The following is an 18,086-nucleotide window of genomic DNA, read 5'->3' as shown; positions in this document are numbered from 1 at the left end:
TAATCTCTGGTTCTGACTTGATTGACTACTCCATTCAGCTCGCTTCACCAGATAGTAAATACCATGTAGACGCCACCTGGAAGCCCATGCAGCAAAGTCCAGATCCCTGCAACAGATTTAAATGGTGAAAACTAAGTTGCTCCTTAGATTAGGCTGAAAAGCGTGTCCAGGTCTGACCTTGATCAGACAGTAGGGTTAGATGTGGTTACTAGATTCAACACGACTGCAGTGTTTAAATTGATTTGTCACGAAACTTGTTCCTAGAACAGATTGCGGGTAGGCCATCAGAAGCATTTCCACTGATGGGCCAATAGAATCCAAGTTTGATGTTGGATGCTGCTTATCTTTGAGGGTCTATAGAGAATACTCTATCACATCAAGACTTGTTTGATTCCTTTTTCAGGACACCCATGGATGTTTAGCCTTATTCCAAATTAGATCATTTGCAGACCCTGACGTACATGGCCGTTTCTGCAGATAGCACATTAATGTTTATGGCTTGTTTAAAGGGACTTGCAAATGAATGCAACTTATTATGCAGCAGTTTCCAAAGTGCCTGTTCTAATTAACCCAATCAAAAGGTGTAGCTTGTGATGGATGGACCCGAGAACTGCAACGAGACCCCTGACCCACCAAGTGCTATTTATAGTACTAGTGTCTTGTGTGGCCTTTGGGTCCTCTCAGTTTGCAGCGTCCGAGTACATCTGCTAGCTCTGCTCCCCTTACAGCTATGTTCCTGACTCAATCTTTCATTATGAGAAATCATTTTGATTCCATCATATAGCACTATGGAATATCAGCTTTCAGCAAATATGATTCTTTCTGCCTGATTGAACTAGAGAAAAAAATCTACTTCTACATCATTAAACCAATGCTCATCTAGTCCTTGGGACATAATTTAATTTGCATGAATCTCTAGTACAAGCAGCATGTAATGTACATTTAATGGACCATGTTGTTATTATGTTGGGGAAAAGTCATTTAGCCTTAGCTTGAAACACATATTATTGGCAATGTTAGTACTGTAAAGCAGCATATTGTGGGTGAATTATCCTCCAGTAAATATCCAAGGAATTAACAAAAATATCTTAACGATCTCTGTCAATTTGGTCTAAAAATGCATTTAAAATTTCTGTGTTTATAAAGTGCAATGATTTGGATTAATAATTACTGTGTGATGTTATCATTGTAGAAATTGGAAAATCAATGGTTACATAATATAATTTTTGTAGAGCTTTTATAATATCACGCAGCTTCCAGCTATAGATTTTTCCAGTTTGTTATTAATATCCTGTCATAGTGAAGATAATAGTAGTTCAATATGGTGCCTTGTTTACTGTGAAAATATTCAAAACGTCTCTGTAAGGCCGGGATCAGACATGTGAGGAATACGGCCGAGTCTTGCATGTTAATAACCGGCACTGCTGCTGGCACTCGGATCGGAGCGTGCGGCTGCATAGCAATACCTGAAGCTGCACACTCCACTCCTGAGTGCCGGTGGCAGTGCCGGGTAATAACATGCGAGATTCGGCCGTGTTTCTCGCATGTCTGATCCCAGCCTAACTTAGAGCTACCATTTTTCTGCCTCAATACTGTTCCAAGTGCCAAAACGGCAAAAACGTCTTACTGACGCTCTTATTCATTCCCATATGGACTACTGCAACTCACTAGTGCTTGGTCTTTTTCTCTCCAAACTCTCTCCTCTCCATTCTATCCTGAATGCAGCAGCTAGGCCCATATTTCTGTCCAGCTGCTGTATAGATGCTTCCACTCTGTGACAGTCATTGAACTGGTTACCCAACCACTATAGAATAAAACATAAACATATCACACTCACCCACAAATTTTTCCACAATTCTGCACCACCCTTCATCTCCTTCCACATTCCTATTTATCACCGTATGCATGGTCTCCATTCTGCTACGAACATTGGAGTTAAAATTGCAACTAGGTTCCGTGTTAGGTGAGCGAATAGTGCACATACACCATTTATAACTTGCAAACGCATTTTCTATTACAATTATTCCTCTCATACTCTCCTCCAGCACACACGTTCAACTTGGCCAAGTGTCCATGTGTTCTCAATAGGGAGAAGGAAATGAGCCACTGTCAGACACCTGTGTCAGTGACTTCTCTCCCTTGGTAATAACAATAAATGATCAAAGAATTCAGGACTACTAGCCCATTAGATAATCAGCTAGTCTTGCAAAACTCTCTGGAATTGTTAAATATTTCCTTACACATTAAATGAAAATTGATGGAACCATCTGGCCATCTAGTGTAGAGAGGTATCCCAACTTTGTCCCTGATATTGAGGAAATGACAAAATTGCCATGTTTGATATTTTGTTCTCAAAAGAGATAAGCTGGTGCAAAATATTTCTGGCACTTGCTTATTCCCCGACTCACCTTTGAAATCAGAAGCATGTACTTTAAAGGAGTTAAAATTGGGAGAAATAGTTGTTAGCTGAATGAGCTAACACATTTCAAAGATGTATGGGCATGAAATCCAGCAACAATCAATTATGTTATTAAATAGTTGACGCTAGGCTTGGTTCCAACTTCCTAGTATGAAATTTGATTATTTTAACATTTACTCTATTTTTGTTCCTGTTTATAGAGCACTCTTTAATTTTGCATCCTGGCTTGGGCTTGTCTTCTTTTGGGACTTGTTTTTATTTCTTGGCTTCATTTGTTTAGGTCTTGGCTTCAAAATGTTTATCATATATACCGTAATAGCTACTGACCAAAAGCTACATCGTCTCTTTTACGACTTACCTATGTACATGCTTGCCTCAAGTGTTGATTGTGCATTTCAAAAAGAGATATCCCCTCCGATGACATTGGAATCCAGCACATCAATCAATTCTTGTTTCTTCAGACATTATGTTGTGATCTAGCCCAGATGTGCATTTGACATTAATCCAATGTGTATGGTCAGATTTTCTCCATTCTGTTCTTCTGATTACAATCAGTCACTGCTTTCTTCCATGTAATGACTCTGCTGTTCCAGTATCCTGGCACTCATCACTAACCAGAGGTTACATATGGGCACTTGGAAAAACATATTTTCATGTGAAGTGTTGGATGATAATTACATGAGATCCCTGAAGTGGGCATGTACAATTTAATATAGAGCTGGAGATAGTACTGGCAGAAGAAGAAATCCCAGCAGATGACTAGTGTATATTGAAATCCAATATTCCCATGACCTCAGCCAATGGAAGAAAAAAAGGAAACCGGTATAAACTTTTAGCTGTCTGAGGATATACTATCCTAAACCTATATAACCTAAACCGATGTGTCACAAATGAGCCACACGTTCATATCATGTATCTAGATCAGTGGTTCCCAAACTCCAGTCCTCGTGGACCCCAACAGGTCATGTTTTCAGGTTTTCCTTAGTATTTCACAGGTGATGGAAGTATCATCAAGGCACCAGGAATTCTCTCACATGTGTAACACTATGGAAATCCTGAAAACATGACCGTTGGGGTCCGCGAGGACTGGAGTTTGGGAACCACTGATCTAGATCCTATACAGTGTGTCTTCTTACAACCACATGTGAAATCACCATTGTCTGGTAGGTGGTAGGGTGAAAATTGTTTTTGCCGTAGAAGATAGAATTTTACCGCTAAAAACTTAAAAGGAAAAATCCACCCATGAGGAACAAAACTGTTATTGTTGTAAACTGGATGATAACACTGTCTATAATAATACCAAAAAATTAGAATGTGAATGCATACCATCAGCCGAAATCTTCAAGCATATTGGCCCAATATCTATGTAACCAGCCTTATTTTGATGAGTTGTAATTTCTAATTTCCACATCTCTTCAACTGGCGGATGTGAAGTACGGGTTATGTCATATGTATTTCTTCATCTCAATGCCATATGGAAAAAAAGAAAGTAACAAAAAGGACTGTCTAAACATCACTTTTAACAGATGTAGCAAAAAAAAAAAAAATTAAGCCAGCGAATCAATAGAAAAGAAACTAGTAAATGAATTCAAACTAACAAAACACAGGAAACTCACTGTGAATGATTTACCATAAATCAGACAAAACCCGATAGGAAGATTTACAAACACATTTAAGCATCTTCTATTCCTGCTAAGTGATTGTTTCTAGTTTGATGCCCCTTTAATTTTCTGAGCCAAGAAGCTTCAATAATAAAGAACCCTTCTGCTTCATTTTCTTGTTGATTGAGACTTGCTTGTAATGGTTTATTCAGCTTTGCAATCAGAAAACCTGGCAATGTAATTAGCTGTCTTAAGAAACAAGCTGAGATTTCAGCCGTCGAGTAACTGCTGTCACTGTCAGGTAAGCCGGCATGTTTAAGGAAAATAAATCACCAGTAACTATACTGGGAAGATGTAGAGAGATTTCCTATTGGGTATTTATGGTTTAACATCGATAAGGGTTTCTATGAAAGGATGTTCAGTCTTTCATATTTTAGTTTCTGAGCTTTATCTTTTTTAGTCTCCTTCTTCCAAGTGTCTTGCCTTATTTATTCATGTATGAATTATTATGCTTACAGGATGAGTTGTAGCTTTAAATTACAACATTTATTTTTGCGTATAGTGTGCTTTAAATGGAAAAAAATATAATAATAAAAAAATACAATTCCGCTACTGTTTTATGGTTTTGTGGTTGCAGTTTTAATTGAGCAGTAAAATAACCATGCAACATGATTCCCTAGTACAGTAGGATTAGAGCAATACTAAACTAAAACTAAAGGTTTTTTTTAAGTAAGTAAAGTGAAGATTTGAAATTTGTATAGAAAATTACTTGACTTGTGTCGCCATTTTCTGTCGCCTCTGACTTTATTATTTTTCCATTGTTGCAACTGTTCGAGTGCTTGTTCTTTATTGGTATTATTTTGGAATACACACAGTGGGGAAAATAAGTATTTGATAAACTGCCGATTTTACAAGTTTTCCCACCTACAAAGAATGGAGAGGGCTGTATAATTTTTAAATAATTAAATTGCATTTTATTGCATGACATAAGTATTTGATCACCTATCCATCAGCAACAATTCTGGCTCTCACAGACTTATTAGTTTTTCATTAAGAAGCCCTCCTACTCTGCACTCATTACCTACTGTATATTAATTGCATTTCGAGATCCTGGAGTGGCCTAGTGAGACTCCAGACCAGAACCCAATAGAAAATCTTTGGAGGAAGCTGAAACTCAACGTTGCTCAGCGACAGCCTTGAAACATGAAAGATCTGGAGAACCTGACCTATGTAATTGCTAACAAAGGTTTCACTACCAAATATTAAGTTCCGTTTTTTTTCTATCGTATCAAATACTTATTTCATGCAATAAAATGTAAATTAATTATGTAAAAATCATATAATATGATTTTCTGGGTTTTATTTTTAGATTCTGTCTCTCACGGTTGAAGGGTGCCTACTTATCTCTCCATTCTTTGTAGTTGGGAAAACTTGCAAAATTGGCAGTGTATCAAATACTCATTTTCCCCACTGTATAATATCTTCATTGCTTTTTCATTTTTAGGGATGCGGGCAAATAAAAAATGGCAATTCTGGCTTTTTGATTTGTTTTGTTCAATGACATTTATCATATGGGTTAAGTCATTTCGTAGGTTGATTGGTTTTTTGCATGCATGGTGATACCAAATATATTTGTCACGATCCATTTTTGTATCTGTCAGATTCTGGATTCTCTTTTATAAACTTTTTCCCTTTCAGGCCATCGGGGGTTAATGTCAGTTTTTGCCCCCGATTGCCACTGGTGTTACTACAACTGTAGTTGGTCGGCTGCTGGGTTCCCCCCCTGGTGGCTGCTGGTGTTACTACATGTTTAGTTAGTCAGCAAGTGGTGACTACTCCCAGTTTCCTTTATAAGGCCACCTGGTGCTGCAGACCACTGTTGGTAATACTGGTCATTTGGAAGCAAACCATGCTGAAAAGAGAAGCTATCTTGAGCAGTGCTGTTTGGAGCTGATCTGGAGCAGTGGTTTTCCTGCTGGAAGCTGTGTTCAGGTGCCTTACTCTGCGGTCCAGTGCATGACTGCAGAGGGAGCTAAGTGTTGTTTGTTTTTTCCCTGTCTGTTATTTTCCTTGGTGTTTTATTAGTACAGCGGTGGGACCAGGGTCTGCACTTTCCAGTTCCCTAGTAAGGAATAGGTGCAGGGCAAGTGAGGGACCTAGGTATCCTGGTCGGCATCAGGTTGAAAGAACCTGTATAGGGATTGTGAGGAGTGTTCAGGGCTCTTCCTTAGGAGAGTGCAGGAGCTGTCCACTTCCCCGTTCCCTATTGAAGGGCACACGATTGTAATTGTGTCCCCGATGTCCCCTTGTTTTCTCTTATTGTTTGGTGACGAACCAATAGTCAGGTCGCGTCACACAAGGCAATGTCACATCGTGACATTATTAACAACCGACAATTTTTTTTGGTGAGCCATGGCCCTAATGCAGACCTGTCTCCAATTGCTGCGACCCTCACTGAGGAACGTGGGGTGCTGCATGGTGTGGTGGAGCAGCAGCTGCTGCAGTTGGTGGGGTTTGGGGCCTCAGCTCAGGTTCTTGCTCAACCCTCAACCAGAACCCAAGTTATCTCTCCCAGACAGGTTTTCTGGAGGGAGAGATAGGCCTGCAAGCTACACTTCAGGCTCTGCCCTTGTTCATTAGGGAGTGAGGAACAGCGGGTGGGATTCATCATATCTCTCCTTAAAGGTGATCCCCTATTCTGGGCCTTCTCCCTGCCGGCCGATTCACCATCTCTACGGTTGGTGGATGAGTTTTTTGCGGCTTTGGCGCAGTCCTTGCTAGGGAGGAGGACTCATTGGTGCAGTCCGATGAACCCAGGCTGGTGGGAGGAGTTGGTTCCCCAAAAGTGCTGCCTGCAGGTCATCGTGGTTTAGGGGCATGTTTTAGCTGTGGGCAGACTGGTCATTTTATCAGGTTCTGCCCGGCTCGCGACAAAACTTACGTACCACCTAAGAAGCCACGGCTCCCTGGTCGTGTGGAGGGAGGCAACCAGGGAGTGTATATTTCCTCCATTTTGCCCTCTCTGTGTACTTTGTCAGTAGAAGTGGTGGTTGGTGTGTTACCTGAGGGCATACCGCTGTTTGTGGCCAGTGGAGTGGGAGTCAATCTGGTGGACGCTCACTTTGTCCAGACCCATGGCCTGAGGTGTAGGACGCTGGCCAAACCCCTAAGTGTCCAGGTCATTGACTCTTTCCCACTGAGCCAGGGGAGGTTGACCTAAGTCTTGGAAAATATACATCTGCGTGTAGGGACTCATCATGTAGAGTCCCTGTCATGCTACGTCTTGGGGGGAATGCCATCACCTATCGTTTTAGGCCTCCCTTGTAACATCTCAAGGCTTACTAAGTCGAGTCTTTTTCAGACATATCAGCTTTGAAACCTGCCTGGAAAAGTGCCATAAAAACACTCAAAAGATTGAATATATGCATTTCCATAATTAAAATGACTTACTGTGCATATGCTCAGTCTTTTGATTGTCTTTTAACTGATACAGGTTTCAAAAGCTACAAAACAAATATAAAGCCGTGACCTTACTGTTCTTCTGGTGCTTTCCACTTGGAAGAAGCCACAAACTAAACGAAGAAGTCTACAGAAATCCCTAACAGACAGAGGGGAGAGTCCTATAGTCTTTTGTAGTGCTTTAATAATGCCACAGAAACAAAAGACTGGTGTTTCCTAAAGTGGGTTACACTTAAAAAATGTTGGAGGCTCTCAATGAGTATTTTTTTTGCTGAAATAACTGTCCAACTCTCCAAAACGTGTGGTTTTTGGACTACTTGTGTTTTTTGGAGATTTTCTTTTCCAAAAGCTCAAACAAAAAAAATCTCAAAATGAACATACCCTTAGACTATATTCACATACAGTAATTTGATGTAGAGTTTTTCAAGCTGAAACCATTCCAGATAATACTTCTTATTTTGGTAGATTTTGGTAGAGTTTTAGCTTTCCTGAATTCTTTGCAGAATCAGTTTTGAAGAGTTTTGGAAAAGGTTTTTCCTGAAACAATTTTTTGCAGCCTTTTGATTTGACAGTGCCTAGTTTGGGGTGGATTCCAACGGCAAAGTGGAATTCCCATCAAAATGAATAAGAAGAGTTTTGCAAGCATTAAACTAATTTCTGAGAAGGATTGGGAAGTGGATCCTCACCTATAAAACTATGTGCAAGCATGGCCTCTAAGGCCTCTTTCACACATCAGGTTTTCGCCGTCAGGCGCGATCCGGCGCTTTTGACAGAAACCGGATCCAGCGAAATGCAATGCCGGATCCGGTTTCCCCCCCATTGACTTGCATTAGAGCCGGATCGAGCCGGATGGCCATGCGTTTCATCCGATTTTTGCCGGATCCGGTGTGTCCGGCTTTTTCATACAATGAAAGCCTATGAGCGCCGCAATGCGCCTGATCCGGCGACAGCCGGATCCGGTGGCCGGATCTGGTTTTTTTGGTCTGAGCATGCTCAGTAGCTCTGCCCACAAGACATATATAAAAGCAAGACAGTGGGACCCTCAGCCACACCCAACATGCCACCCAAGCCAAGAACCAGGAGCAGGAGAAGGCAGCAGACATCTGCAGCAGCACCATCAGCACCACCCCAAATGGAGCAGCATGCTGAACAACGGGAGGGGAGTCCAGCAGCAGATGAGAGACGGTAATTATCAAATCCCCCATTCCTCCAAACTAGGGCTATTGAATATCAAGATATTCATTGGCCCTTTGTTTCTCTTTATTCAACAGCCGCCCAATAGATGCAGCAGCAGCAGCAGCAGCAATGGCAGCAGCTGGAACACCACCCACAGCCATGGAGTCTGGCCACCAGGAAGACAGCACATCATCTTCTGGGAGCCCTCCCTCGCATCGTCAGCATTTGACGGTAAGTTTTTATTTCCAAAATCCATCATCTCTGTAATATATGTCTATTCATTGCCTTTTATTTCAAAACAGGAATCACAAGATGAAGAGGAGCTCCCAGAAGAAGAAGGAAGGGGTGGACAGACACTTGGAGTGGGCTCACAATTGGTAAGTTTTTTGCATCAAACGCAGAAACACAACATCACACTACACACAACACATAGAAAACAATGTTCTGCAGACCACACACAGCAAACAAATGCCTACATCCAAAGACATAACATTTTTTGTTTTCTTCTCTAGTCTTCCCAATCTGGTGCTCGGCCAAGAGGTCCTCGCAGTGCCTCCCAGGGTCGTCGGCGACAGCAACGCGGCGGTCACCAGCGTGTAGGTATAAATATTTTTGCTTTTTTTTTTGCACTTTTTATTTCATTTCTTTTGTGGAGGCTAATTATGTTATTTTTGTCTTTTTGTTTAACAGCCTTCACAGCGTGCTCCCGACTCTGACAGTGAGGATGGAGGACTCGATGTGGACCACCTCATCGATCTCGTCAGAGAAAGGGAGCCGCTCTGGAATATGGCTGACCGCCGCCATGCTGACCTTATCGTTACCCGACGACTCTGGGAGGAAATCTGTTCGCTCCTTGTGGACCGCTGGGAGGACCTCGAAGCTCGGGCCCAGATTAAAGAGCGTAAGTATATACAGTACCGGTTGCTTGATTTAAACCAGTGTTTCCCGAACTCCAGTCCTCGTGGTCCCCACGGATCATGTGTTCAGGATTTCTATTTACTTTGGAAATCCTGAAAACATGACCCCTGGGGACCATGAGGACTGGAGTTTGGGAAACACTGATCTTGTATACTAACCACTTTGTCCTTTCTCGTTTCAGGGGAGAGAATTGTGAAGCGGTGGCGGTCTGTGAGGGATCGTTTCAAGAAGGAGTTCAATAAAGAGATGCGGGCCCCGAGTGGATCTGGAGGACGCAGGAGCAAGTACAAGTACGCACGAGCCCTGTCGTTCCTCCGGGAAACAATGCTCACCAGAAGGTAAATATTACACACCACATGTGACAAAAAAATGTTTAGATGTAACTTTTTTTTTCAGCCAGGGCCATACCATGTCACTATTTTAATTGTTTTTTTTTCTCTTTATTCCACAGCACGGTGAGCAGCACTCGGGAGCCTGCACGATTGGACCCTTCTGAGACGATCCCTGAGGAGACCGGCACCGAGGGACACTTCGACCGCCCCGGTACATCTGCACCTTCCCAGCCTTCCCACACATTCGACCCATCTGTCCCATCCACCAGCACAGGAGCATCGTGGCCGCCTACATTACATGAAGCTGCTGGTGAGGAGATCGCTTTCCCTTTACCCCACCCTTCTGCCCCTGCCACCTCTAGTACACCTGCGGGTACTGGGCGGCAGCGGCAGAGGGGTCAGGAAAAGAGTTATGCGCCAGAGTTCTTGCATCTGAATGCATCTTTCCAGAACTGTCTAAAAGTCTTGTCAGAGCAAATCTCCGCAGGCTTTCAGCAGATCAACTCCAGCATTCTGGAGGTGAAGACACTTCTGCAAACCATGCATTCAGAAGCAAGATCTTCGCCAAACCACACCTTTTTCAGGTCTGTTGTGGAGCGCATGGAAACGCTATCTCCTACCCAGCAGATGCATGTAATGCATTCGTGCCACGGTGCTCTACAGCAGGTTACCTCCCAACCTCCACCTCCCACCACTGTAGTTCCTCCACCTGCACCCCCTCCAGCCACTTTCCATCCTCCCCCTCCTATTACATCTGCACCCCCTCCAGCCACTTTCCATCCTTCCCCTCCTATTACATACCAGCAACCTCCCCAGTACCAGCAACCTCCCCAGTACCAGCAACCTCCCCAGTACCAGACATCTCCCCACTTCCAGCAACCTGCCCCGTACCAAACTCCTTCCCCGTACCAAACTCCTTCCCCGTACCAAACTCCTTCCCCATACAACTTTCCATCATCATCTGCTCTTACAGTCCCTGCCCAACCCTCCACTCCATCGCCCACCACCTCTTCTGCCTCCCACATGTCCACCCATTCTGTAGCTTTTTCCACACCATCACCTCTAACTGTTCCTTCCCCACCACGATCCCAGTCCTCTCTCCACACTCCCATTGTCGAAGTGTCCCGCAGCCCCTCCAGCAGTATTTCCACCCCACACTACACCGAGTTATGTTTTTTTTGTAATAAAAATGCCCATTTGGTTGGTTTCAAACCTTTATTAAAAAAGTTTTTTTTAACTTTAAAAACAGTTTACAAAAAAAAAATATTTTAAATAAAAGTTAAATTATTGTTTACACTGGTTGTCTGTCATTTCTTTCTGCGGCGAAATATGTTTAAAAAAAAGGTTAAATACAGGGTATTTAAAAGGTAAAAAGGTATTCAAAACCAGGTATATAACTGTGGGTAAATTTTAGCTTTTTGCCACAGTTGTGTTCCTGGTTGTGTTTGAAGCAAAGTATTTCACCTGAAAAGTTGTGTTTATTGTTGGTGATTTCCTAACAATGTACACAACTTTTGTTAAAAGGTGAAATTCTTTGCATAAAACACAACCAGGTACACACCTGTGGCCTAAAGCTAAAAATAGAGACCATGACAAGATAGCCAACTTTGGTTGGCAAAGGTATATACTGTTGGTACAGAAGGTACACAAGTTTGGTTAGGGCACAAATCTTTCACACTCTGTCATCCTGCCAGTGTACTCTGCCTTGAGGTGACATAAAGTATAGTGCAAAATTGTCCCTCATTACTGAAACCGTCACAGAACTTCTAGTGGTAATGTCATGGTAATCTTGCAAGGTGGTTTCTTCAGATGTGTCCTCAATGGAAATGGGTTCCTTGCAGATAACAAAATTGTGGAGTACCACGCAAGCTTTGATCACCTCGTCCACAGTTTCTGTCTTGAGGTTGATCGCAGTCAATAGGACCCGCCATTTGGCTGTCAGAATACCAAAGGTACATTCAACCATTCTTCTTGCTCTTGTGAGGCGGTAATTAAAAATGCGTTTTGGTCTTGTCAATCCTCTGCTAGAGTACGGTTTCAAAAGGTGTTCTGACAGCTGGAAGGCTTCATCCCCTACACAGACAAATGGCATAGGTGGACCAGATGTTTGCGGCAGCGGTCTAGGTGGTGGGAACTGGAAGGTGTTTCCATACAGTTTACGCCCTATGGCAGACAGTTTGAAAACTTGAGAGTCATTGGAGCGGCCATAGGCCCCAATATCAACCGCAATAAATTTGTATTCCGCGTCAGCGATGGCTATGAGGACAATTGAAAAATATTTCTTGTAATTGAAATATTCCGATCCCGATCCGGCTGGCTTTACAATGCGGATATGTTTCCTGTCCACAGCGCCCAAGCAGTTGGGAAACTGACATATCTGTTGAAACTTGTCAGCAATTTCAATCCACCTCTCTGTTGTGGGCTCTGGTAAAAACTCTTCAGCTAAGGAGTCCCACAGTGCACGGCATGTGTACTTCACAATTCCAGATATGGTGGAAATCCCGAGTCTGTACTGGAAATGCAGTGATGAAAGGGATTCTCCAGTTGCAAGAAATCTGTGGGGAATTAAAAAACAATAAATAGTTTTAAATCACAGCATTACATACCAAAACTGAGCTATAACACTTGGAGATACAAACTACCACCAACAAGATTGCAGTGAAAGTGTGCTCTGATGCGATCACATCCAATAAATGTGGCTTACCTTAAAGTCACCATCAGACGCTCTGCGGGTGAAACAGAGAAGCGGCAATAGGTGTCCGCTTTTCTTATGAGGTGTGCAATGCGCTCCACCAAGTAATCAAAATTCTCCATTTTCATCCGAACATATCCAAAAAATTTATCCGGGTTTCGTCGAAGGTCCATGCAGAGTGTAGAATAGACCTCACGCGTCATTCTCTTGGCTGTGATGGGGTGGATCCACAAACGTCGTCTATGATGCCTGATGCGCTGCTGTCTCGCTCTCTCCTTCTCCAGAACAATCACCCTCAAACGATTCGCCTCCGCTATAAAATTCTTCAAAATATTTCCAATGACAACATCCATCTTCGCCAGTAACTTGCTCTTCTCTCCAACCTGCACTTTCTCCTCTACAACCTGTCAAAGAAGGGCTGTAGGAACATGCTATATATAGTTTTCCAGTAGCCAATCCCGTTCGGAAGGCCACAAGGGTCAATTTTAAAAACCGGATCCGGCGTAATCCGTCGAAAAACGGATAGAAAAACGGATGAACCGGATGAGACGGATCCGGTTTTGTCTGTCAAGAACAAGACGGATCCGGCAGAAAACCGGATCCGGCACATCAGGTTTTACAAAACATTTGCCGGATCCGGCATTCCGGCACGACGCCGGATCGCGCCTGACGCCAAAAACCTGATGTGTGAAAGTAGCCTTAGGTAACCTCTCATCAGGCTTCCTGTTATTAAACTTATTCCAGTACATTTTGGTCTTCCTACTTTTAATGATCCATGCCATGCACCGACATATCCTATCCTGGCATACCTCTAAAACGTATCTTTATTCACTGCTCTCCTGCATGGTACTCAGTGTCATGCTATCTGATGGGCATGTACAGACCAACTTTGGAGCCTGCAGTGAATTGGCTAACCTGACCCCACTATTCAACATCAGAGGAGGCAGGTTAAGGAGTTCACTGCAGGTACTAAGGAATATCCGGACAAAGCGCCAAGCACAATGTAAGAGAGTGGTGAACCTAAGTAATTTTTAGAAGCATGCCAGGATGCAGGGTGCCCGGGATGGATGAGGATCATTAGAACCCGAATTAAGAATGACATAATGTGCTAGCAGCAAATTAATAAGGGGAAAGCTGGTGACAGATTTTATTTATAGCGGACCTTTCACTGAATTTTTTTAATTTGAACTGAGTACCTCCTCTAATTACTGGTATTCCAATGATTATGGAACAGTTTTCTCTTTTATTTATTCTCTTTTATTTATTTATTTTTTTATTATTATCCCCTGTGCAATTCCACCCCAAAATAATACCCCTAAATCATAATGAAGTAAATTTTCTCTTCAACCTTTTAAATTTTCTCCAATGATGTTGGCACAGCTCCTTGACCACAAATTATGAGATATATGCTGTATTGGTTTAAGAGAAAATTTTCTTTGTTACTATCAGGGAGCACTTTGGAATTGAGTGGCACAGATGAAAAATAATATACGTGGAGTTTCCTGGGCTATTAATATGCTTAGCTTTTCCTGGTTATTAAAATGGGGACCCCCAAAAAATGACATAGGGTAACCCTATAATTAATAACTGGCAAAGGCTAAGCAGAAAGCTGTGGGCTGATAGTAATAGCCTAGGAAGGGGCTATGGCTATTGACCCCCTCCCAGACTAAAAACATCAGATCTTAGCCACACCAGAAATGACGCATCCATAAGATGCCCCAAATCTGGCACATAGCCTCTCTCTTGTCACTTGCCCTGGTGCGGTGGCAAGCGGGGTTATAGTTGGGTGGTTGATGTCAGCTTTGTATTGTCAGCTGACATCAAGCCCAGGGGTTAGTAATATAGAGGCGTCTATAAGATGCTCCCATTACTAACACCATAGTGAAAAAATATACAGACAGAATAAACTCCTTTATTTGAACAAATTACGGCAGACTCCTTTAATGAATCTAAATTTACTCACCTCACTCCTTTATTTGAACAAATTACGCAGACTTTTTTAATGAATCTAAATTTACTCACCTCAACACCCAATCCACTGAAGCCAATATCTCCTGTAAAATAATTAAACTAATAAACAACCATATTCCTCACCTGTCCACCAAGAAGACAACAATCTAATTGTCCTGCAACGCGTCTAGCTTTGCTACATCCTGATGACAGGCTGCATTGTTGCATGATGTGACTATACAGCCTGCCATCCAGCAAAGACATTGTGCTGCACGTGCTTGCTGAGCTCAGTGCCTCGCGGTGAACTCCTTTCACCTCACTGACATCACCACTAGCATGAGAAAGTTCTCACACTCACGGTGACGTCACAAAGGTCATCGGAGATCAGAGCTAATGAACTCAGTTTAACTCAATGACGGCAGCGTTAGCACCATTAGAACTTTTCTCATGGCTCTAACCCCCTTTCCAGTCTATAAACATCTGCTTCCAGCTGTCTGCTTTCCCTCTGCTGGTTAATAAAATGTAACTTTTTTAAGATATTTATTAATGATATACATGTGCAGTTAACTAAGAAAGCACTGTACTAATTATATATGTCACTGACATCTTTATATGTATCTATTCTATGTGTATGTATCTATTCTATCTATTCTATTTTGTCAGATCACACTGTAATTTTACTGTATGTGGTTGCTGAAATGTCAGATTTTCAAGTACATTGATGTGTAATAATCGGACGGCACTCGCATAGTCCAAGTGCTGTGTGATTTTTTTTTTAATCAAACCCTTGACTTGCATTGGTGAGTCTCCATCCGAGATACGAGGACAATCGCAGCATGCTCTGATTTTTTTCTCAGCTGAGAAAAAAATTGCAAATGAGCAGGGAATCATAGACTAACATTTGCAGCAAATTATTGGTCAAAAGTAAGTCAACCAGTAGGTTGCATATGCAGCAGGAAAGTATCGAACATGTATAGCAAGATTTGTCACACAGCATAAATCAGTGTGATACATTTGGATAAGATGCTAACCTAGCCTTGCTTAGGACCAGTGGGGACAGCACACAACATAAAGGTTCTCTCTTTGGTGTTAGTTGTATTTCTAGTGTGCACTGAGTTTATAGAGCTCATTAAGTTACGCAAGTCTTCTTTCTATATATAATGCACCGTCATTCCATTTTACACGTGTAATTGTAATTTTAGCTAAACATCTGCCTGACTCACTTTGCCACAAATATTTTGTGGGATCTATTTCAGTACAAAACAGCTATTTAAGATCAAATGGAAATGTAAGGTCAGCATTTCACCTAAGCATTACAGGCATGAACTTAACAAAATATATCATGGCTAGATATCTTGAAGGATTTGTTTGAGTCTGTCCTTAGGGTGACTTTATTATACTTTCACTGGTTTTATAGGGAATATGTTGTTCTTTTAGTGTCTTTTTTTTTGTTCTGAAATATTAAATGTTAATGTATCTTTAAAATCGTAGTTTGTTCTAGATATAGTGTTTTTCAGGCACTTTATGACATTTTTCTCTCAAAGATCTCCATTGGGCAATTCCATTTCCAGAAAAGTTGAAACACTGTGTAAAATGTAAAGAAAACAAGAATGCGATGATTTGGAAATCTCTTATAGCCATATTTTATTCACAACAGAACACATAGCATAGATCAGAAGGTGAAAGGTAGACATTTTTCCATTTCATTTGAAACAAAAATCAACTCGTTTAGAAATTGATGGCAGCAACTCATCTCAAAAATTGTTGGGACAGGGTTAACCTAATTTTGAACAAGTGGTGCTAATGAAAAACAATTGGGGCAGTTTTCAGCTAAGACATAACTGTGTATAAAAAGAGCATGTTGGAGAGGCAGAGTCTCTCAGAAGCAAAGATGATCAGAGGTTCACCAATCTGTGGACAACAGCGTTTAAAAATTGGGGAAAAATTTCAGAAAAATGTTCCTCCACATAAAATTACAAAGACTTTGAATATCCCACCATCTGCAGTACATAATATCATCAAATATTCCTGAGAATCTGTAGAAATCCATGTGCACAAGGGACAAAGCCGACAGTCAATATTGGATGCTCATAATTTACGGGCCCTCAGCCGTCATTGGAATAAAAACACGCATGATTCAGTCATATAAATCACTGCATGGACTTATGAATACTTACAGAAATCATTGTCTGTGAACACAGTTGTGCAATATAAATATGCACATTAAAGCTCTATCATGAAAAGAGGAAATCAAATACCAACACAATCCAGAAACAGTGTTGTGTTTTCTTGGCCAAAGTACAGTTAAAATGGACAGAGGCAAAATTGAAAACTGTTCTGTGGTCATATGAGTTAAAATGTGAAATTCTTTCTGGCTGTAGTGGCCTGTGGACTCAAGAATAGAACAACCAAATTATCCAGCTTGTTATTAGTAGACAGTTCAAATCTCTGATGGTATGGGGTTGGTTTAGTGTCTGTGGCATCCACAGAATACACATTTTGAAAGTCACTATCAATGTTGAGCATTATGTAAAGGTTTTAGAACAACATATACTGCCATACAAAGAACATTGGTTTCAGGGAAGACTTTACATATTTTGCAAGACAATGCTAAACAACATACTGCATCTACACTGATCAAAAAATTAAGGGAACACTTAAATAACACAATGTAACTCCAAGTCAATCAGACTATTGTGAAATCAGCCAGTCCTGTTATGAAGCAACACCAATTGTGAATCAATTTATCCTTCTGTTGTGCAAATTGAACAGACAATAGATAGCAATGATAGACAATAAGCCAGACAAGCCCTATAAAGGAGAGGTTCTGCAGGAGGTGACCACAGGCATTTCTCTGTCATCATCCTTTTTGGCTGTTGTTTTGGTGACTTCGACAACACTGCATTTTATCTTAATTAACTAGACATCCATTTTCAGCAAGCCAGGAGAAATAGACTGTTATCTATACGTTGACTTTTGAATTTGTGTTTCTTTCTAGTTAAGCCAGAAAACACAGACTTTTGTTCGCGTAAGCCTGTAAAAGTGACTTGTAAGTTGACATATGATGTAAAATATTGCGCTGTTATCCTGGATGACTAGTGATGTTTGCTGATATACTGATTACACATTGTCCAGGCCAGCTAGTTTGTTGACTTGCAAAACAAAGGCATTAAAATTATTCAAATAGATTACATAATCAATGCGAGTTGGTCTCCTCACCATTCTTCCTCTTTACTTGTGAATGTTGAAGTGAAGGACATTTGTTAACTATAAAAAGAATATATACCTCCATATACAAATATACCTCTAGACAGCCAATAGATCCAGAGATCCAAAGAACTAGAGACTCTTTACAAGACAGCAGCTAAGACATCATGGCTCCATCATGAGGGAAACAGATTTGTTATTTTACAGGATGCCAGCTTAGGGCACCACGGTCCTAGCTGGAAGAATACAGATCTGCTCCATTGACTATTGCGAATCCATGTAAGCATTTAGTGTAGTCAGGATTTGGACCCACTTGTCGTCTGAGCCCCAAG

At 41.5% G+C, this 18,086-nt stretch overlaps 1 long non-coding RNA gene across 2 annotated transcripts in view; it reads left to right on the top strand.

Annotated features, from left to right (window-relative positions):
* Nucleotides 1-4,200: 4,200 nt before the first annotated feature.
* LOC141095576 (uncharacterized) overlaps nt 4,201-18,086 on the top strand; it is a 220,300-nt gene continuing 206,414 nt past the window's right edge. For both annotated transcript variants that reach the window (XR_012233427.1, XR_012233428.1), the window contains exon 1: nt 4,201-4,321. This is a non-coding gene — a long non-coding RNA (uncharacterized lncRNA). The remainder of the gene's footprint in view (nt 4,322-18,086) is intronic.

The sequence above is a fragment of the Dendrobates tinctorius genome, unplaced genomic scaffold (assembly GCF_039654945.1).
Source record: "Dendrobates tinctorius isolate UK_male_01 unplaced genomic scaffold, ASM3965494v1 ptg000070l, whole genome shotgun sequence".
NCBI lineage: Eukaryota > Metazoa > Chordata > Amphibia > Anura > Dendrobatidae > Dendrobates > Dendrobates tinctorius.
This window is presented reverse-complemented; position numbering and strand designations above follow the sequence as displayed.